General features: G+C 46.1%; 1 long non-coding RNA gene across 2 annotated transcripts; it reads left to right on the forward strand.

The window, feature by feature from the left end:
* Positions 1–13,624: 13,624 nt before the first annotated feature.
* LOC110676093 lies at positions 13,625–15,280 on the forward strand. 2 transcript variants are annotated; one of them, XR_002500064.1, is made up of 4 exons: positions 13,625–14,313; positions 14,384–14,485; positions 14,553–14,732; positions 14,790–15,280. It is a non-coding gene; the product is annotated as an uncharacterized LOC110676093 (long non-coding RNA). The 2 variants fall into 2 exon arrangements; XR_002500063.1 differs by having other exon boundaries at positions 14,553–15,280.
* Positions 15,281–19,066: the final 3,786 nt, after the last annotated feature.

Consider the following 19,066-nt stretch of genomic DNA (forward strand, 5'->3'; position numbering starts at 1 on the left):
GCTGAACTAGCAGGACATGTCCTGGTTCATTTGAAGCGTCCTGATTGATTTTTAATATTTGTCAATAATATGCCCTGATTTTCCTGATAAAATATCATTCTATGTTTGTTTCCATCCTAACTGTTGTCTCTTTTTACGCTGAAAGTAAATAATTTGAAATGTTATCATTTAACGATGTTTTCCCATTTTTTCACAACGGTACAGGCAGGATCAAGCTCTGTTAAATCTTATACTTGAATGAACTTGAATTTTCACATATAAATTTTCTCATTCTTTAGCACTCCAATAGAAGAACACAGATCGTTGGTTATAGGCTTTTGCAGTTGAAAAGAAAAGTAATCGCCTATATCGATGCGCGGGAAATTCCTTTTTTGGGCGGAACAGCATACTTAGCTTATAAGTTTGTAAATGAATATAAACATTTCACTGAATATATCTTGTAAAGATTATGTTATATCTTTCACAAAATTTTGAAATTTAACTCTTGTAGAAAAATAAAATTGGGTTATGTGTAGGCTTACCAGGTGGTATCTTTTGGAAGGACATGACATGCCCTTTGGGATGAAAGTTTCCTACCTTTTCAAATTAATCCAATATTCAACTTTATATTCATTAGTTTTTGTTTGGTAATTTTTCGTTAGAATCTCTGGATATTAAATATTGATTAGCTTGAATAAGGATGAATGTTTTTTTACTTTTATACCCAATGCTAAGTTTGACGAAATTTTACCTCTTAGTTGTTCTACCTGTAGGATCGGTGTTCCCTTAGTAGACAGTTGCAAAATATTTTTTTGACATGAAGATCAGCAGCTATTTATCTAAGTACCATTGATACACAGCTCGGTTTTATTCAAAAAATGATCGAAATAAATAGTTTTGCTTAAGATTTAAGTCTCCTTCCACCCATAGAAAACCTATTGTTACTTCAGTAGCACTACCAAAAGAAACTATTTTTTATTTAACAAAAATAGTTGTTGAACTAAGAACTTTTTTAGATCAAACGAAAGCTTTCCATTCACACTTCAAAGGAAAAACATAAAAGTTTTGACAAAATACGATTTTGATGTGAATTTTGCCCACGCACTGGCGCAAACATTTCAAACCACTAATAGGTCCCCAGACAGCTTTTGTCTGAATATGCACAGCGAGGGGATATCAAAAAGTTCATGAAGGTATCCTTTTGTAGACTAACCACACATTATCTAGAAAATATACCAAAAATATTGTTTTATATTCGATTCTAAGCTCGTAGAAAATATATATTGATCAGGTATCTAAAACTATTTGCAAAACATGTAGCATAGCATAGCATAGCATAGCATAGACTGACTGTACATGTCAATGGTTGCTACTCCGTGATTGATCGGAACTGGTAATAATTGCACTGCGATCCAAATGAATAAGGGATGGGAGTTTCCGCTTACTCTCGGAGTGCAATTTTAGCAGATCTAATATTATTGATCAATAACGACGCCGGCCAAGTCCTTACAGTCAGTTGGGATAGGAAAGGAAAGTTAGGGTGTAATGATTGTTGCTTCTAGAGACCGAGAATACCTCTGCATCTCCACAATCACCACGGGAAGGGTGTTTATTAGTGGAGAAGGAAAAGATCTGGGAGTCACCTTTGGTCGGTGATGCGATCCATGGATAAGGTGGAAAAATACGATTTATACTTAAAGCTAGTTTTTAGTTTTATCTCAAAAAGTTTTTGGTAGAAGATTTAAAATAAACGTCAACATCTATAATGTCGAACCATTCAAAAAAAGTTTTTATTACTGGCGAAAAGAGAAAAATATATGCGTATATCTTAAATTATATGAAACAGGAATAATGCCGGCCCATGTAGTGACGAACCATACATAGTTTGTTTGAAAATTACATAGAAGTATTATTGAACATTTATGCCTCAATAAGAAAAGTCTTAGGTAGAAGTTTTAAAATAAGCGTCGACATTCATAATGTCAAACGATTCAAAAAATATTTTAAGAAATGTCAAAACTTTTATGTTTATTAGAATTGTAAAAAACAGGCATAATGCCGACACTTGTAGTGACGAACCATACAAAGTTTGATTGAATATTACAAAAAAGTAACGCTTTCATGAAAAAATGTGTTATCATAAGCATGAAACGAGCTCACCAGTTGGTAATCCATCCTCGACTGAACACGAATATCTTTTCGCACTCACACAGCGCGAACAGCAAAACTTCTCGGCGCCCCGAAAACGAACCGTCTTGCTTGGGCTTTCCAAAACACTGCCCAGCACAACACGCGAACCGAAAACCAAACTCCCGGCGATCCTCAAAACGAAGCGTCTTGTTTGGGCTTTTCAAAACACTGCCCAGCACAACACGCAAACCGAAAACCAAACTCCCGGCCTTCCGAAAACGAAGCGTCTTGTTTGGGCTTTCCAAAACACTGCCCAGCACAACACGCGAACCGAAAACCAAACTCCCGGCGATCCTCAAAACGAAGCGTCTTGTTTGGGCTTTTCAAAACACTGCCCAGCACAACACGCAAACCGAAAACCAAACTCCCGGCCTTCCGAAAACGAAGCGTCTTGTTTGGGCTTTCCAAAACACTGCCCAGCACAACACGCAAACCGAAAACCAAACTCCCGGCCTTCCGAAAACGAAGCGTCTTGTTTGGGCTTTTCAAAACACTGCCCAGCACAACACGCGAACCGAAAACCAAACTCCCGGCGTCCCGAAAACGAACCGTCTTGCTTGGGCTTTCCAAAACACTGCCCAGCACAACACGAGAACCGAAAACCAAACTCCCGGCCTCCTGAAAACGAAGCATCTTGTTTGGGCTTTTCAAAACACTGCCCAGCACAACACGCGAACCGAAAACCAAACTCCCGGCGTCCCGAAAACGAGCCGTCTTGCTTGGGCTTTCCAAAACACTGCCCAGCACAACACGCGAACCGAAAACCAAACTCCCGGCGATCCTCAAAACGAAGCGTCTTGTTTGGGCTTTTCAAAACACTGCCCAGCACAACACGCAAACCGAAAACCAAACTCCCGGCCTTCCGAAAACGAAGCGTCTTGTTTGGGCTTTCCAAAACACTGCCCAGCACAACACGAGAACCGAAAACCAAACTCCCGGAATCCTGAAAACGAAGCGTCTTGTTTGGGCTTTTCAAAACACTGCCCAGCACAACACGCAAACCGAAAACCAAACTCCCGGCCTCCCGAAAACGAAGCGTCTTGTTTGGGCTTTCCAAAACACTGCCCAGCACAACACGAGAACCGAAAACCAAACTCCCGGCCTCCTGAAAACGAAGCATCTTGTTTGGGCTTTTCAAAACACTGCCCAGCACAACACGCAAACCGAAAACCAAACTCCCGGCCTCCCGAAAACGAAGCGTCTTGTTTGGGCTTTTCAAAACACTGCCCAGCACAACACGCGAACCGAAAACCAAACTCCCGGCGTCCCGAAAACGAACCGTCTTGCTTGGGCTTTCCAAAACACTGCCCAGCACAACACGAGAACCGAAAACCAAACTCCCGGCGATCCTCAAAACGAAGCGTCTTGTTTGGGCTTTTCAAAACACTGCCCAGCACAACACGCAAACCGAAAACCAAACTCCCGGCCTTCCGAAAACGAAGCGTCTTGTTTGGGCTTTCCAAAACACTGCCCAGCACAACACGCGAACCGAAAACCAAACTCCCGGCGATCCTCAAACGAAGCGTCTTGTTTGGGCTTTTCAAAACACTGCCCAGCACAACACGCAAACCGAAAACCAAACTCCCGGCCTTCCGAAAACGAAGCGTCTTGTTTGGGCTTTTCAAAACACTGCCCAGCACAACACGCAAACCGAAAACCAAACTCCCGGCCTCCCGAAAACGAAGCGTCTTGTTTGGGCTTTTCAAAACACTGCCCAGCACAACACGCGAACCGAAAACCAAACTCCCGGCGTCCCGAAAACGAACCGTCTTGCTTGGGCTTTCCAAAACACTGCCCAGCACAACACGCGAACCGAAAACCAAACTCCCGGCGATCCTCAAAACGAAGCGTCTTGTTTGGGCTTTTCAAAACACTGCCCAGCACAACACGCAAACCGAAAACCAAACTCCCGGCCTTCCGAAAACGAAGCGTCTTGTTTGGGCTTTCCAAAACACTGCCCAGCACAACACGCAAACCGAAAACCAAACTCCCGGCCTCCCGAAAACGAAGCGTCTTGTTTGGGCTTTTCAAAACACTGCCCAGCACAACACGCGAACCGAAAACCAAACTCCCGGCGATCCTCAAAACGAAGCGTCTTGTTTGGGCTTTTCAAAACACTGCCCAGCACAACACGCAAACCGAAAACCAAACTCCCGGCCTTCCGAAAACGAAGCGTCTTGTTTGGGCTTTCCAAAACACTGCCCAGCACAACACGAGAACCGAAAACCAAACTCCCGGAATCCTGAAAACGAAGCGTCTTGTTTGGGCTTTTCAAAACACTGCCCAGCACAACACGCAAACCGAAAACCAAACTCCCGGCCTCCCGAAAACGAAGCGTCTTGTTTGGGCTTTTTCAAAACACTGCCCAGCACAACACGCGAACCGAAAACCAAACTCCCGGCGTCCCGAAAACGAACCGTCTTGCTTGGGCTTTCCAAAACACTGCCCAGCACAACACGAGAACCGAAACCAAACTCCCGGCGATCCTCAAAACAAAGCGTCTTGTTTGGGCTTTTCAAAACACTGCCCAGCACAACACGCAAACCGAAAACCAAACTCCCGGCCTTCCGAAAACGAAGCGTCTTGTTTGGGCTTTCCAAAACACTGCCCAGCACAACACGCGAACCGAAAACCAAACTCCCGGCGATCCTCAAAACGAAGCGTCTTGTTTGGGCTTTTCAAAACACTGCCCAGCACAACACGCAAACCGAAAACCAAACTCCCGGCCTTCCGAAAACGAAGCGTCTTGTTTGGGCTTTCCAAAACACTGCCCAGCACAACACGCAAACCGAAAACCAAACTCCCGGCCTTCCGAAAACGAAGCGTCTTGTTTGGGCTTTTCAAAACACTGCCCAGCACAACACGCGAACCGAAAACCAAACTCCCGGCGTCCCGAAAACGAACCGTCTTGCTTGGGCTTTCCAAAACACTGCCCAGCACAACACGAGAACCGAAAACCAAACTCCCGGCCTCCTGAAAACGAAGCATCTTGTTTGGGCTTTTCAAAACACTGCCCAGCACAACACGCGAACCGAAAACCAAACTCCCGGCGTCCCGAAAACGAGCCGTCTTGCTTGGGCTTTCCAAAACACTGCCCAGCACAACACGCGAACCGAAAACCAAACTCCCGGCGATCCTCAAAACGAAGCGTCTTGTTTGGGCTTTTCAAAACACTGCCCAGCACAACACGCAAACCGAAAACCAAACTCCCGGCCTTCCGAAAACGAAGCGTCTTGTTTGGGCTTTCCAAAACACTGCCCAGCACAACACGAGAACCGAAAACCAAACTCCCGGAATCCTGAAAACGAAGCGTCTTGTTTGGGCTTTTCAAAACACTGCCCAGCACAACACGCAAACCGAAAACCAAACTCCCGGCCTCCCGAAAACGAAGCGTCTTGTTTGGGCTTTCCAAAACACTGCCCAGCACAACACGAGAACCGAAAACCAAACTCCCGGCCTCCTGAAAACGAAGCATCTTGTTTGGGCTTTTCAAAACACTGCCCAGCACAACACGCAAACCGAAAACCAAACTCCCGGCCTCCCGAAAACGAAGCGTCTTGTTTGGGCTTTTCAAAACACTGCCCAGCACAACACGCGAACCGAAAACCAAACTCCCGGCGTCCCGAAAACGAACCGTCTTGCTTGGGCTTTCCAAAACACTGCCCAGCACAACACGAGAACCGAAAACCAAACTCCCGGCGATCCTCAAAACGAAGCGTCTTGTTTGGGCTTTTCAAAACACTGCCCAGCACAACACGCAAACCGAAAACCAAACTCCCGGCCTTCCGAAAACGAAGCGTCTTGTTTGGGCTTTCCAAAACACTGCCCAGCACAACACGCGAACCGAAAACCAAACTCCCGGCGATCCTCAAAACGAAGCGTCTTGTTTGGGCTTTTCAAAACACTGCCCAGCACAACACGCAAACCGAAAACCAAACTCCCGGCCTTCCGAAAACGAAGCGTCTTGTTTGGGCTTTTCAAAACACTGCCCAGCACAACACGCAAACCGAAAACCAAACTCCCGGCCTCCCGAAAACGAAGCGTCTTGTTTGGGCTTTTCAAAACACTGCCCAGCACAACACGCGAACCGAAAACCAAACTCCCGGCGTCCCGAAAACGAACCGTCTTGCTTGGGCTTTCCAAAACACTGCCCAGCACAACACGCGAACCGAAAACCAAACTCCCGGCGATCCTCAAAACGAAGCGTCTTGTTTGGGCTTTTCAAAACACTGCCCAGCACAACACGCAAACCGAAAACCAAACTCCCGGCCTTCCGAAAACGAAGCGTCTTGTTTGGGCTTTCCAAAACACTGCCCAGCACAACACGCAAACCGAAAACCAAACTCCCGGCCTCCCGAAAACGAAGCGTCTTGTTTGGGCTTTTCAAAACACTGCCCAGCACAACACGCGAACCGAAAACCAAACTCCCGGCGATCCTCAAAACGAAGCGTCTTGTTTGGGCTTTTCAAAACACTGCCCAGCACAACACGCAAACCGAAAACCAAACTCCCGGCCTTCCGAAAACGAAGCGTCTTGTTTGGGCTTTCCAAAACACTGCCCAGCACAACACGAGAACCGAAAACCAAACTCCCGGAATCCTGAAAACGAAGCGTCTTGTTTGGGCTTTTCAAAACACTGCCCAGCACAACACGCAAACCGAAAACCAAACTCCCGGCCTCCCGAAAACGAAGCGTCTTGTTTGGGCTTTTCAAAACACTGCCCAGCACAACACGCGAACCGAAAACCAAACTCCCGGCGTCCCGAAAACGAACCGTCTTGCTTGGGCTTTCCAAAACACTGCCCAGCACAACACGAGAACCGAAAACCAAACTCCCGGCGATCCTCAAAACGAAGCGTCTTGTTTGGGCTTTTCAAAACACTGCCCAGCACAACACGCAAACCGAAAACCAAACTCCCGGCCTTCCGAAAACGAAGCGTCTTGTTTGGGCTTTCCAAAACACTGCCCAGCACAACACGCGAACCGAAAACCAAACTCCCGGCGATCCTCAAAACGAAGCGTCTTGTTTGGGCTTTTCAAAACACTGCCCAGCACAACACGCAAACCGAAAACCAAACTCCCGGCCTTCCGAAAACGAAGCGTCTTGTTTGGGCTTTTCAAAACACTGCCCAGCACAACACGCAAACCGAAAACCAAACTCCCGGCCTCCCGAAAACGAAGCGTCTTGTTTGGGCTTTTCAAAACACTGCCCAGCACAACACGCGAACCGAAAACCAAACTCCCGGCGTCCCGAAAACGAACCGTCTTGCTTGGGCTTTCCAAAACACTGCCCAGCACAACACGCGAACCGAAAACCAAACTCCCGGCGATCCTCAAAACGAAGCGTCTTGTTTGGGCTTTTCAAAACACTGCCCAGCACAACACGCGAACCGAAAACCAAACTCCCGGCCTTCCGAAAACGAAGCGTCTTGTTTGGGCTTTCCAAAACACTGCCCAGCACAACACGCGAACCAAACCCGAAAACCAAACTCCCGGCCTCCCGAAAAACGGAAGCGTCTTTTTGGGCTTTCCAAAACACTCGCCCAGCACAACACGGAACCGAAAACCAAACTCCCGGCGCATCCGCAAAACGAAGCGTCTTGGTTTGGGCTTTTCAAAACACTGCCCCAGCACAACACGCAACCGAAAACCAAACTCCCGGCCTTCCGAAAACGAAGCGTCTTGTTTGGGTTTCAAAACACTGCCCAGCACAACACGCAAACCGAAACCAAACTCCCGGCCTTCCGAAAACGAAGCGTCTTGTTTGGGCTTTTCAAAACACTGCCCAGCACAACACGCAAACCGAAAACCAAACTCCCGGCCTCCCGAAAACGAAGCGTCTTGTTTGGGCTTTTCAAAACACTGCCCAGCACAACACGCGAACCGAAAACCAAACTCCCGGCGTCCCGAAAACGAACCGTCTTGCTTGGGCTTTCCAAAACACTGCCCAGCACAACACGAGAACCGAAAACCAAACTCCCGGCGATCCTCAAAACGAAGCGTCTTGTTTGGGCTTTTCAAAACACTGCCCAGCACAACACGCAAACCGAAAACCAAACTCCCGGCCTTCCGAAAACGAAGCGTCTTGTTTGGGCTTTCCAAAACACTGCCCAGCACAACACGCGAACCGAAAACCAAACTCCCGGCGATCCTCAAAACGAAGCGTCTTGTTTGGGCTTTTCAAAACACTGCCCAGCACAACACGCAAACCGAAAACCAAACTCCCGGCCTTCCGAAAACGAAGCGTCTTGTTTGGGCTTTTCAAAACACTGCCCAGCACAACACGCAAACCGAAAACCAAACTCCCGGCCTCCCGAAAACGAAGCGTCTTGTTTGGGCTTTTCAAAACACTGCCCAGCACAACACGCGAACCGAAAACCAAACTCCCGGCGTCCCGAAAACGAACCGTCTTGCTTGGGCTTTCCAAAACACTGCCCAGCACAACACGCGAACCGAAAACCAAACTCCCGGCGATCCTCAAAACGAAGCGTCTTGTTTGGGCTTTTCAAAACACTGCCCAGCACAACACGCAAACCGAAAACCAAACTCCCGGCCTTCCGAAAACGAAGCGTCTTGTTTGGGCTTTCCAAAACACTGCCCAGCACAACACGCAAACCGAAAACCAAACTCCCGGCCTTCCGAAAACGAAGCGTCTTGTTTGGGCTTTTCAAAACACTGCCCAGCACAACACGCGAACCGAAAACCAAACTCCCGGCGTCCCGAAAACGAACCGTCTTGCTTGGGCTTTCCAAAACACTGCCCAGCACAACACGAGAACCGAAAACCAAACTCCCGGCCTCCTGAAAACGAAGCATCTTGTTTGGGCTTTTCAAAACACTGCCCAGCACAACACGCAAACCGAAAACCAAACTCCCGGCCTTCCGAAAACGAAGCGTCTTGTTTGGGCTTTTCAAAACACTGCCCAGCACAACACGCGAACCGAAAACCAAACTCCCGGCGTCCCGAAAACGAACCGTCTTGCTTGGGCTTTCCAAAACACTGCCCAGCACAACACGAGAACCGAAAACCAAACTCCCGGCCTCCTGAAAACGAAGCATCTTGTTTGGGCTTTTCAAAACACTGCCCAGCACAACACGCAAACCGAAAACCAAACTCCCGGCCTCCCGAAAACGAAGCGTCTTGTTTGGGCTTTTCAAAACACTGCCCAGCACAACACGCGAACCGAAAACCAAACTCCCGGCGTCCCGAAAACGAGCCGTCTTGCTTGGGCTTTCCAAAACACTGCCCAGCACAACACGCGAACCGAAAACCAAACTCCCGGCGATCCTCAAAACGAAGCGTCTTGTTTGGGCTTTTCAAAACACTGCCCAGCACAACACGCAAACCGAAAACCAAACTCCCGGCCTTCCGAAAACGAAGCGTCTTGTTTGGGCTTTCCAAAACACTCTCTAAAACTATTTGCAAAACATGTAGAAATAAAACTATTCCCCTCTTATTTATTTCGCCAAACTTACCATTGGGTTTAAAAGTAAAAAAAATCTTTCATCCTTATTCAAGACTACTCAATATTCAATAGCTAGAAATTCTAACAAATAAATAACCAAAAAACTAATGAATATGAAATTGAATATTGGATTAATTTGAAAAGGATGGACGTTTTCATCCCAAAGGAGGACATGAGGACATATGATCAAAAAAGAGGACTCAAATGCGGAATATGTTTCTTGAATAGTTTTTCAATTTTCTGTGACATAGTCTTGACATACTAATTTAAGACAAATAGTTTGACAAATTAAAAATTAATAAATTATTCTATCATATGTACGAAATTGTTCCGAAATAAGTCATTGACCATGTACTTAAACAGCCGGAAATACGGAAAAGTTGTTTGCAGGTTGTTATGAATAGTCCAAAATAGTTTTCACGCCGAATCCGCCGACCGAAATTCAATCACTGCTAAATCTACGTGAAATTCTTATTTTTGAATAAACTTTTTTGTTCTATACGGCTGAGCAAAACTATCAACCATAATAAATTAAAAAAAAGTCGTCCAAAAATTATGTAACGACAGAGTGTCTAAAAAATGAGAACTTGAGAGACTCTATGTATCATACCGACCAGGAACCTTTAAGTGACTAAGAAGCAATCAGAAGAAACTAAACAGAAAAAAGGTCAACCAGGATTTATTTAATTCTTCAAGAGTTTCAATGAAAATTCCTTCCACGACTCAACCAAAAATGTCCATAAAACTAAGAATTTCCTTCGAGATTCACGTTAATAGTACGCCAGGTATTTCTATACTATTCATGATATTCCCAAGAACTTTATTTGAATTAGTTCAGGCATTTTCGCAGGTTTCTTCAAGTTTTCATCAATTTATTCTTTTACGTAATTCTCAAGGAATTCCTGCAAGGTTTTTGTTCAGGATCCTTAAAAAATTTCTCCATTAACCCCTCTACCGGCAGCATATTTTTTTTACTACAAAAGAAAAATAAATCGCGACATTTTTTTGCTTTTGAATTTGTTTACCCCATGTTTTCACCAGTTCTTAAAAAACACTTCTGTTTCTGGTTTCTTTTTCTATATGGATCATTGATTGTTAGGTTTTGAAGACATTCCGAAATTCCTTAGGGGACCGACATTTCCCTTTAAAAAACTCTTTTTTCGCCAAGTCAATTTATCAAAAAAAAAAAAACAATACTTGTGGGCTAAACAAGGTCAGGTAATAAGAAGTTCCTCTCACAAAATCATGAAGATCGGTTGAGTCATTTTAAAGAAATTTGACAATTACAATATTATGTTTATTAAACTTTTTTTCTAAGTTTTCAAGATGCTCATTACGGCCAGAGCGGAACTAAATATATTAATGCTTATAACTCAAAAAACTGTAACCGAACATGAAACAAATTCTGTAGCTTGAGATATTAACGTGGGTTATGGCTAAGCATCTGTCCCTCAAGGAATTTCGGAATATCATCTGAACCAGATGGCCCAGGTTCAAAACTGACAAAACAATTCAAAATAGAAAAGTTTTTTCAGAAGTTGTAAAAAATATTTTTTTTTTTTTGCTGTTTACGTACCTGTGTGTGGTATCGAATTGATGCTGAAAGTAGAGAGGTTAATTAATCAATTAATTATAGAAATCTCCAAGAATAACTGTAAAGATTCTTCCAGATATTTTGAGAGGTATTTCTATAGCATTTTTCCGTGCAATTCTTCTAGGAATTTTCACGGATTTCTTTCAGCATGTCCTAGGAAGTCCTTGTGGAATCTGTCAATGTCAATATTCCAAAGAATTACCAATGATTTATCTCGAAAATTGTTGAAAGAATTCTAATATATATCCGGAAGGAATTTCTTGAGCAAATTTTAAAAGCATTCGCGGAGAAATTAATGAAAGATTCTTTTTAGTGGAAATGGTTGGAAGAATTGGCGAAAAAACTGCATAGGAACTTTTGGGAAATTTTAGAAAAATGTCAAAACAAATTTGTACAAAATTCTTGGAAATCATTTTTCCTGGAGGAGTTCTTTAGGAATCTTTGAAGGATTTTTTGGAGTAACAACTGGAGAAATTACTTCTTCTTCTTGGAATTACGTCCTCACTGGGACAGAGCCTGCTTCTCAGCTTAGTGTTGTTATGAGCACACTTACACAGTTATTAACTGAGAGCTTTCTTTGCCAAAGTTGCCATTTTCGCAATCGTATATCGTGTGGCTGGTACGATTATACTCTATACCCAGGGAAGTCAAGGAAATTTCCATTACAAAAAGATCTTGGACCGACCGGGAATCGAACCCAAAAACCTTCAGCACGACTTTGCTTAGTAGCCGGGGATTCTAACCACTTGGCTAAGGAAGGCCCCTAAAGCACTACAAGAATTATTAAGAACCTCTCCGGAAGAGTTATGGATAAACATATAAAGCTATTTCCTTTGGAATCTTTGGATAAGTCCCTGAATGTATTTCTGAAGGTTTGTATGGAAGGATCATTGAAAGAGTCCTTTTACTTCTATTACGAAGAATCTACTAAGGAATTTCTAAAGAAGCTGAGGAGGATACACATGGAAACTTCTTAAGAAATTTCTTGACCCTCAAGCATTGAAGTTTACTGCAAGATGTCAAACGATTTGAGCAAGAGCATAAGCATGATTGACCGCCCGCAGATGCTACTCCGTTATTGCAAGAACAGCTGTACTTACAGGGAACCAACAGATACTACTCGGGATCGGCGCCGAATGCAGGTCAATTTGGGAATGGAAGAGAAAAGTTGACGTGCTACTTGCTTTATGGAAGCCAAGGAGTCCTCTGCACTTCCACAAGTAAACACTGGGAGTTTGGATATGGGAAAGGTTTGGGTAAACGATTCGTTTTGGTAAACGATAAGTATAAAATTATAAATTAATACCCCTAACCGGATTCACGATATTACAAGCGTTCGTCGCTCGCCCCCACAGGAGCAAGCGACAAGATCAAAGGATCAAACACTACCTACGAATCACTGAAATTTTTAACTGCTACGCGACCGATGTGCGACTTGTTTGTTCCTGCCCTCATCACCCGCCCCGCAGGGACAAACGTTAAGCGTCTTACTGCCAGATATCAAACGATTTCTGTAGAAAGTTCAGCTAGATCACACAATGAGGGGGTGCACCTGGTGTAGGGGTTAGAATACACACCTTTCACGCCGAGGAACTGGGATCGATTCCCATCACAGTACCATAGTTGTACAGGGTGTCCGCAAATTATCCGTACAAACTTTGAAGACATGGCTCTATACAATCAAGCATAATAAATTAAATATTCTTGCATTGTTTTAAACATTGGCTTATTATATTCTTAAGAAGTAAGTTTGACACATTTCCAATTTCAAATAATTGCACAACCAACCCAAATGTATTGAGGTGTAAAGGGAGCTATTTTCTGAGCTTTATGACGGAAGAGATATGTCCATACAACTCACTGGATTTGAACCGTACAATTTTCTATTTCCACTCTAACTCAAAGCCACTTACCTGTAGATTACTTCAAATAATAATAGGACATTTGGATTCATCTCTTTTAGGTTTTAGGGATAACACATCTCTAGTATGACTAGCGGCCCTCAGGAAAAACGTCTCCGAAAAATTTAAATTTGCCTATCTCAGTAACAAGCAATTATTTCGAAATTTTTTAAATTTGTATTTTGTGTTAACATATAGATATATTATAAATGGTACATGGACATTGATTTTTCATTGTTTTCAATGCGAGGTCATCTTTCCAATATTTTGCTGTTCGGATAATTTGCGGACACCCTGTACCTTTCTGATCCTAAGCAAATCTCATCTCCGTTTTCCCCCTTTTTGAGATATTGACGACGTAACATTTTTACGAAGCTCGTAAATTGAGTTGTGAGGAATAAATGGGATATCATGAATCGGAATGATAAGTTTCGCAGAAATAATCTAATTTGTTGTCAAATTAATGATCTGTAATTTAGTTCAGACGTGTTGTTACGTTTAATTTGTTTTGCTTAGATAGTATGCTTTGAAAGCCTAATTAGTTGTTAAGCAAACGATGAAAAACACAACATTTAAATTGCATTGCTCCGTCAAACTCGGTTCGAGAAACCCCGCAAAGCCTTGCTATGCCACCACATTCAGCCGACGTACATTGCAATCATTCAATGACGATCATTAACCGGCCAGCAGAGTCAGTGAACACGATCACGCTGGGAGAAACTGGGGAGATAATCGGTATCAGTACACATACTCGAACAGCCATCACCTCAACCAGAGGCAGCTACCACACTAGGAGATCATACCGTGGACAAGTGAGAAGCGTCGCCACCACCACATGAGAGCACGAGAGAAAGAATGGAGCGAAAGATCCGTCGGCATCATCATGCTGGAGAAGTTAAGTTCAACACGGCACGCACACCATTAAAGCTCGCCGGCAGAACAAGTGAACGATCGCAAAGGAGTGGAGTTTAATTGTCTTCCATCTGTAAGCCAAACCGCGTGTGCCGTTCAGTCGGCGGTGAGAATTTCCATTTCGGAATTGAACAAAGTGCGTTCGTTAGAAAACCCCTCGAAGACGGCCCACTGGATTAGCTGATCTTATTCTCGACCGGTGAGCAGGTGTAACACCCGGAAACCAGCGCAAGAAATCGATTGGCCAGAGGGAAGAACAACAGGCCAAAAGAAGGTGAGCCGAGTGATCATGGCTTCGGCCTAAATTTTTTCCAAACTAATTTCCGCCATCTTTGATTTGGCAGCTAAATCCGCGTGTGCTTTCCAAGAAGGAGGGATTCGTCGAAAAACCAGACCGTCTGGATTGTCGGCCGCCATTGCCGAAAATCATTCCCGATTGGAAATAGGTGAGCCCAGCTTTAACTGATGCTGGATTCGCTACTCTAACTGTTAATTGATCATTCGGTTATCTAGATGACTGTCCACGCACGGACTCTGGATTAAACACGCTAGGTGGAGACAATCGTGTGAAGAGCAGGAGAAAGTCGAGAATCATCACCGGCCAAGCCGAAAGCCAACTCGATCGCCAGAACCATCCCGACAGAAGCGACTTAGACCGGATCACGTCGCAGAGCAGAGAGCCCCTCTAGAAGGGTAAGATTCGCGCTAGCTGATCTGCAGAGAATTTTGCTGACGTTTCGTCGCCTGCAGGGCTCTTTTCTTTCTTGCAGTTTTGCGCACTCAACGTGCCTAGAGGACGAGACAGGTCGCAGGGTCGCGGCGTCGTAAATCGAACATTCCGTTCGCAATATCACCCACCCCACACACGAAGAGCAGTCGCGCCAAGCAAGGCGCGCAGCAAAGAGGATTTCCGTAGCGGAGTTGCCACGACATTCAGGCGAGACGCGTAATACGGAGGTTTGCTGTACCGGAGGAGTTTTGATCGGGGGTGTGCCTATCGAAAGGTGGGGGATATGTTGGCTAGGAAGGCGGCAGCTGTGCAGCATCAACAGGACCGGTGCAAGGCTTCCCTGGAAGACTATCCGGTGGCGTGAGAGCATGCAGAATCAGTGAGTCCTAGAGTTTAAGAGCAATGCATATTAGCTTTTAAGAATCCTAGTGCAGGACAGCGTAGGAGGTCTCAGGACCGAGAATAGGAGGCCAGGACAGGCAAAATGTTGAATATACGCATTTAAAATGAATTTTGCTGATTTATGATTTTCGTGGTGCACTAGCCCTCAGTGTTTGTGGTCTGACTCTCTTTTCGCTTATGGTAGTTTTGCTCTACCGGGTCGGGAAACTGCAACACTGGCGCCCAACGTAAAATCCACAACATTTAGCTACCGTAAGCGATTTTTTGGTTTTATGAACTTTTTGGTTTTGTGCATTTGATTATCCGGCCTTGATAATCAAGGATATTTTAACCCTTACGCATAATATTCGATATTAAGATATGGATTATACACATTTGACTGACGAAGAAGTGACCTACGAGTTGGCTTTACGCCACGTAGTCAACCTAGGTCCGACCACCCACAGAGGGAAAGTTCTCCGCCTCAAGGCTCTAATCCAAGAGGAGAACCTCAGAGATAGTAAGCCCACTAGTTCGGAACATGTTATGAGTTCCCAATCAAATATAGAACTCTGCCAGTCGCAGGTTCATCAGCTACATATTAGCACCGAAGCAGCCATTCGGGCAGCTGATAATGCGGCTTTGAGTCAAATCCGGACACGTCTTCATCACTATCGCGACCGTTTAAAGCTAATTCGCCCTCCGAGTGACTTGCGGGAAGCGCATGGCATGCTAACCGTGCATGTCGACGTGCTGTTGAACAAAATCAACGGGACAAGTGTAGTGAATGGTGTGCCAAGGAGTGAGAGTGTTGTGAGTCAAGCGCCATCAACCGGCGCAGTGAGACGAAGCGGTGGCGAGAACGAAGGAGCAGTCGGAGGAACGACCGATGCCACAATTCCAGTGGGCGACACTTCGAGGCAAGACTCCACACCACCACCTGTGACGTCATTCTCGGGTGGACAAGGACAAGGATTGCTGTTTTCGAGCTCGTTTCGAGCACGAGACAACGAAGACACTGGTGAAAGAGAGTTTAGACAGCATGCCACATCACCACCACCTCCCTACCATCCCCGGGATCGCAATCCATGGAACTCCACGACACGGGAACACCAGTCGTTAGAAACCCGTGAACTGCAAGCAAGGATAACGGAGATGCAGGAGAGAGAACAGCGGATGCGGGAAGAATACTACCGTATGCGAGATGATCTGGAACGATTGATTCGCCGAGAACGACCGGCGCCGGAGCGAGTGGACGAAAGGAGAATGCAAAAGGCGGTGCACAACTGGCCGTTTAAGTTCCGTGGTGAAAAGGACACGACGTCACTCAACGTATTCTTGGATCGCGTAGAGACCTTCGCGAGGTCGGAAGGAATGAGCGATGCCACACTTTTGAGCTCCATCAAGCATCTTCTCCAAGAGGACGCCATCGACTGGTATGCACGAGCAACGTCGCAGAACCTGTTGCGAACCTGGGAACAGTTCAAGCGAGAGATCCGCAGAGAGTTTTTGCCCAGCGGTTACTCCCAAATTCTTCGCCTGGAGGCCAGCTTCAGATTCCAAGGAAAAGAGGAATCTTTCGCGAAATTCTATCGTGATATATCGGCTCTTTTCCGCTTTGTGGATCCACCTATTCCGGACGACGAGAAGTTCTTTCTGGTGAAGAAGAATATGAACGAAAACTACGCAGCGATCGTCACAGCAGCAAGACCACGTTCATTGGAAGAAATGGTGGAAGTATGCACCGGATACGACGAAACGAGAATGCTCCTGAACAGACAACGCAGAATTCCGATTCCGCATAGTGCGCTACTCGAACCGAACTTCGCTACGCCAGTATCGACCAACAGACCGCCACCGATTCAACATCAGCAACAGCCACAGCGCTTCAGCAGAATCCATGTGGTGGAGGCGGAAGAAAGCATTTCCGAACAGGAACCAGGTGAAGAGCATTGTGAAGATCCTTGGCAACACACAATTGACGAGCTGGTGGAGCAAGTCAACACGTTGAAGCTTAACCTAGAGCGGAGAACTACGAGGCCAAGCTTTGCCGCACGCGACGAAAGGCAGTCAAGGCTGACGGACAGGTACAACCGTACCGAGGCGGACGTTCTGAGAACAGGGCGGCAGCAAATAAGGGAAGCGCAAGCACAGCAGCAGCGGCCACAAACGGCGCCATATCAGCAACGGCAACCACAACAGCAGCCGGAACAGGCTCGAAGCAGAGCGGGCTGGCAAGCGCAGCAGTGGATTCCAACCACGGTGCAAGAACCGAACGAGAGCGACCGGCGGAGCTACCGCCTACAGCCAGAACCGATCAGGCAACCGGAAAGTCACCATGAAGAACAGCAAGGAGCTCCGAACAACCAGCGGCTAGCGATGGTTTGCTGGAACTGCGACGAGGAAGGCCACAGGTTCATGGACTGCCCAAAACCGCAAGCGATCCTTTTCTGCTACCGGTGTGGACGGAAAGGCTACTCGTTGCGCAGTTGCTTCACGTGCCGCACGGACGCGGTAAACTATCCAGCGGAGAACCAGCAGTAGAGGGGAGCAGCTCTCCGCACAACTTCGGAGACCCCTCCGGCATTCCCGAATTCGACAACATCAACTCCATCATCATCAACCCCGGAAGCGACAATCGACCGCACGCCGTTATCTCAGTGCTCGGAAAGGAGTTAACAGCCTTGCTGGACAGCGGAGCGAACTGTTCTCTGCTAGGAGGAGCAAGGGCCACGCTAGCAGAAGAATGCGGTTTGCAGAAAGGAACCGTCTGTGGCGGAATAAAAACGGCGGACGGCACAAAACATAGAATAACCAATTTCGTTTATCTTCCAATCGTCTACAACAACCGCAACGAGGTTCTTCCGGTGCTACTGGTGCCCTCCATTCCGGACTGCATCATTCTCGGAATGAACTTCTGGGAAAAGTTTGGAGTTAAAGCGGTGTGTTGCATAGTCGAATCCCAGCAGGAAGGGGAAGAAGGCAGCGAAGAACAAGAGATGAAGCAGCTGAGTCCCGAACAGAAGAGACGTCTAGAGCAGGCGATCCAAAAGTTCCCGAAAGCGGTTGAAGGCAAGCTAGGACGAACCAGGCTGTACGAGCATCGAATAGACGTAGGAAACGCACCGCCACGGAAGCAACGGCACTATCCCATGTCGCCATATGTTCTGCAGGAGGTGAATAGGGAGATTGACCGGATGATAGCGCTGGATGTGATCGAGGAGGCGCAGTTCTCGCCATGGAACAACCCGCTGGTTGCCGTCAAGAAGAAGACTGGGCAGTATCGCGTCTGCTTGGACGCTAGACACCTCAACTCCATCATGGTGAACGAGGGCTACCCGATTCCCCAGATCGCGGCGATCACCAACAACCTCCGAAGCAGCAAGTATATCTCGTCCATCGATCTCAAGGATGCCTTCTGGCAGTTACCTCTCCATTGCAGTTCGAGGCCGCTAACAGCATTCACCGTCCCATCTAGAGGCCACTTCCAGTTCAAGGTGGTGCCATTCGGACTATGTACAGCTAGCCAAGCTCTGGCGCGACTTATGACACACCTGTTCGCCGACTTAGAACCACTGGTATTTCATTACCTCGATGACATCATCATCTGCTCCGAGACCTTCGAGCAACACATAGCACTTCTAGAAGAAGTAGCCCGCCGGCTACGCCAAGCAAATCTCACGATTTCGGCGGAAAAATCGAAGTTTTGCAGGAAGAGCATGAAGTACCTCGGCTACGTGATTGACGAACAAGGCTGGCGTGTAGACGATGAAAAGATCCAAGCGATCGTGCAGTTTCCAACTCCAACGACAAGAAAAGAAGTGCAGCGTTTTCTCGGTGTCTGTAATTGGTACCGACGCTTCATCGCCGGATTCTCACAACTGGCGGCACCACTTACGAACCTGACGTCAGGCAA

The sequence above is a fragment of the Aedes aegypti genome, chromosome 2, assembly GCF_002204515.2.
Source record: "Aedes aegypti strain LVP_AGWG chromosome 2, AaegL5.0 Primary Assembly, whole genome shotgun sequence".
In the NCBI taxonomy this organism is placed as follows: domain Eukaryota; kingdom Metazoa; phylum Arthropoda; class Insecta; order Diptera; family Culicidae; genus Aedes; species Aedes aegypti.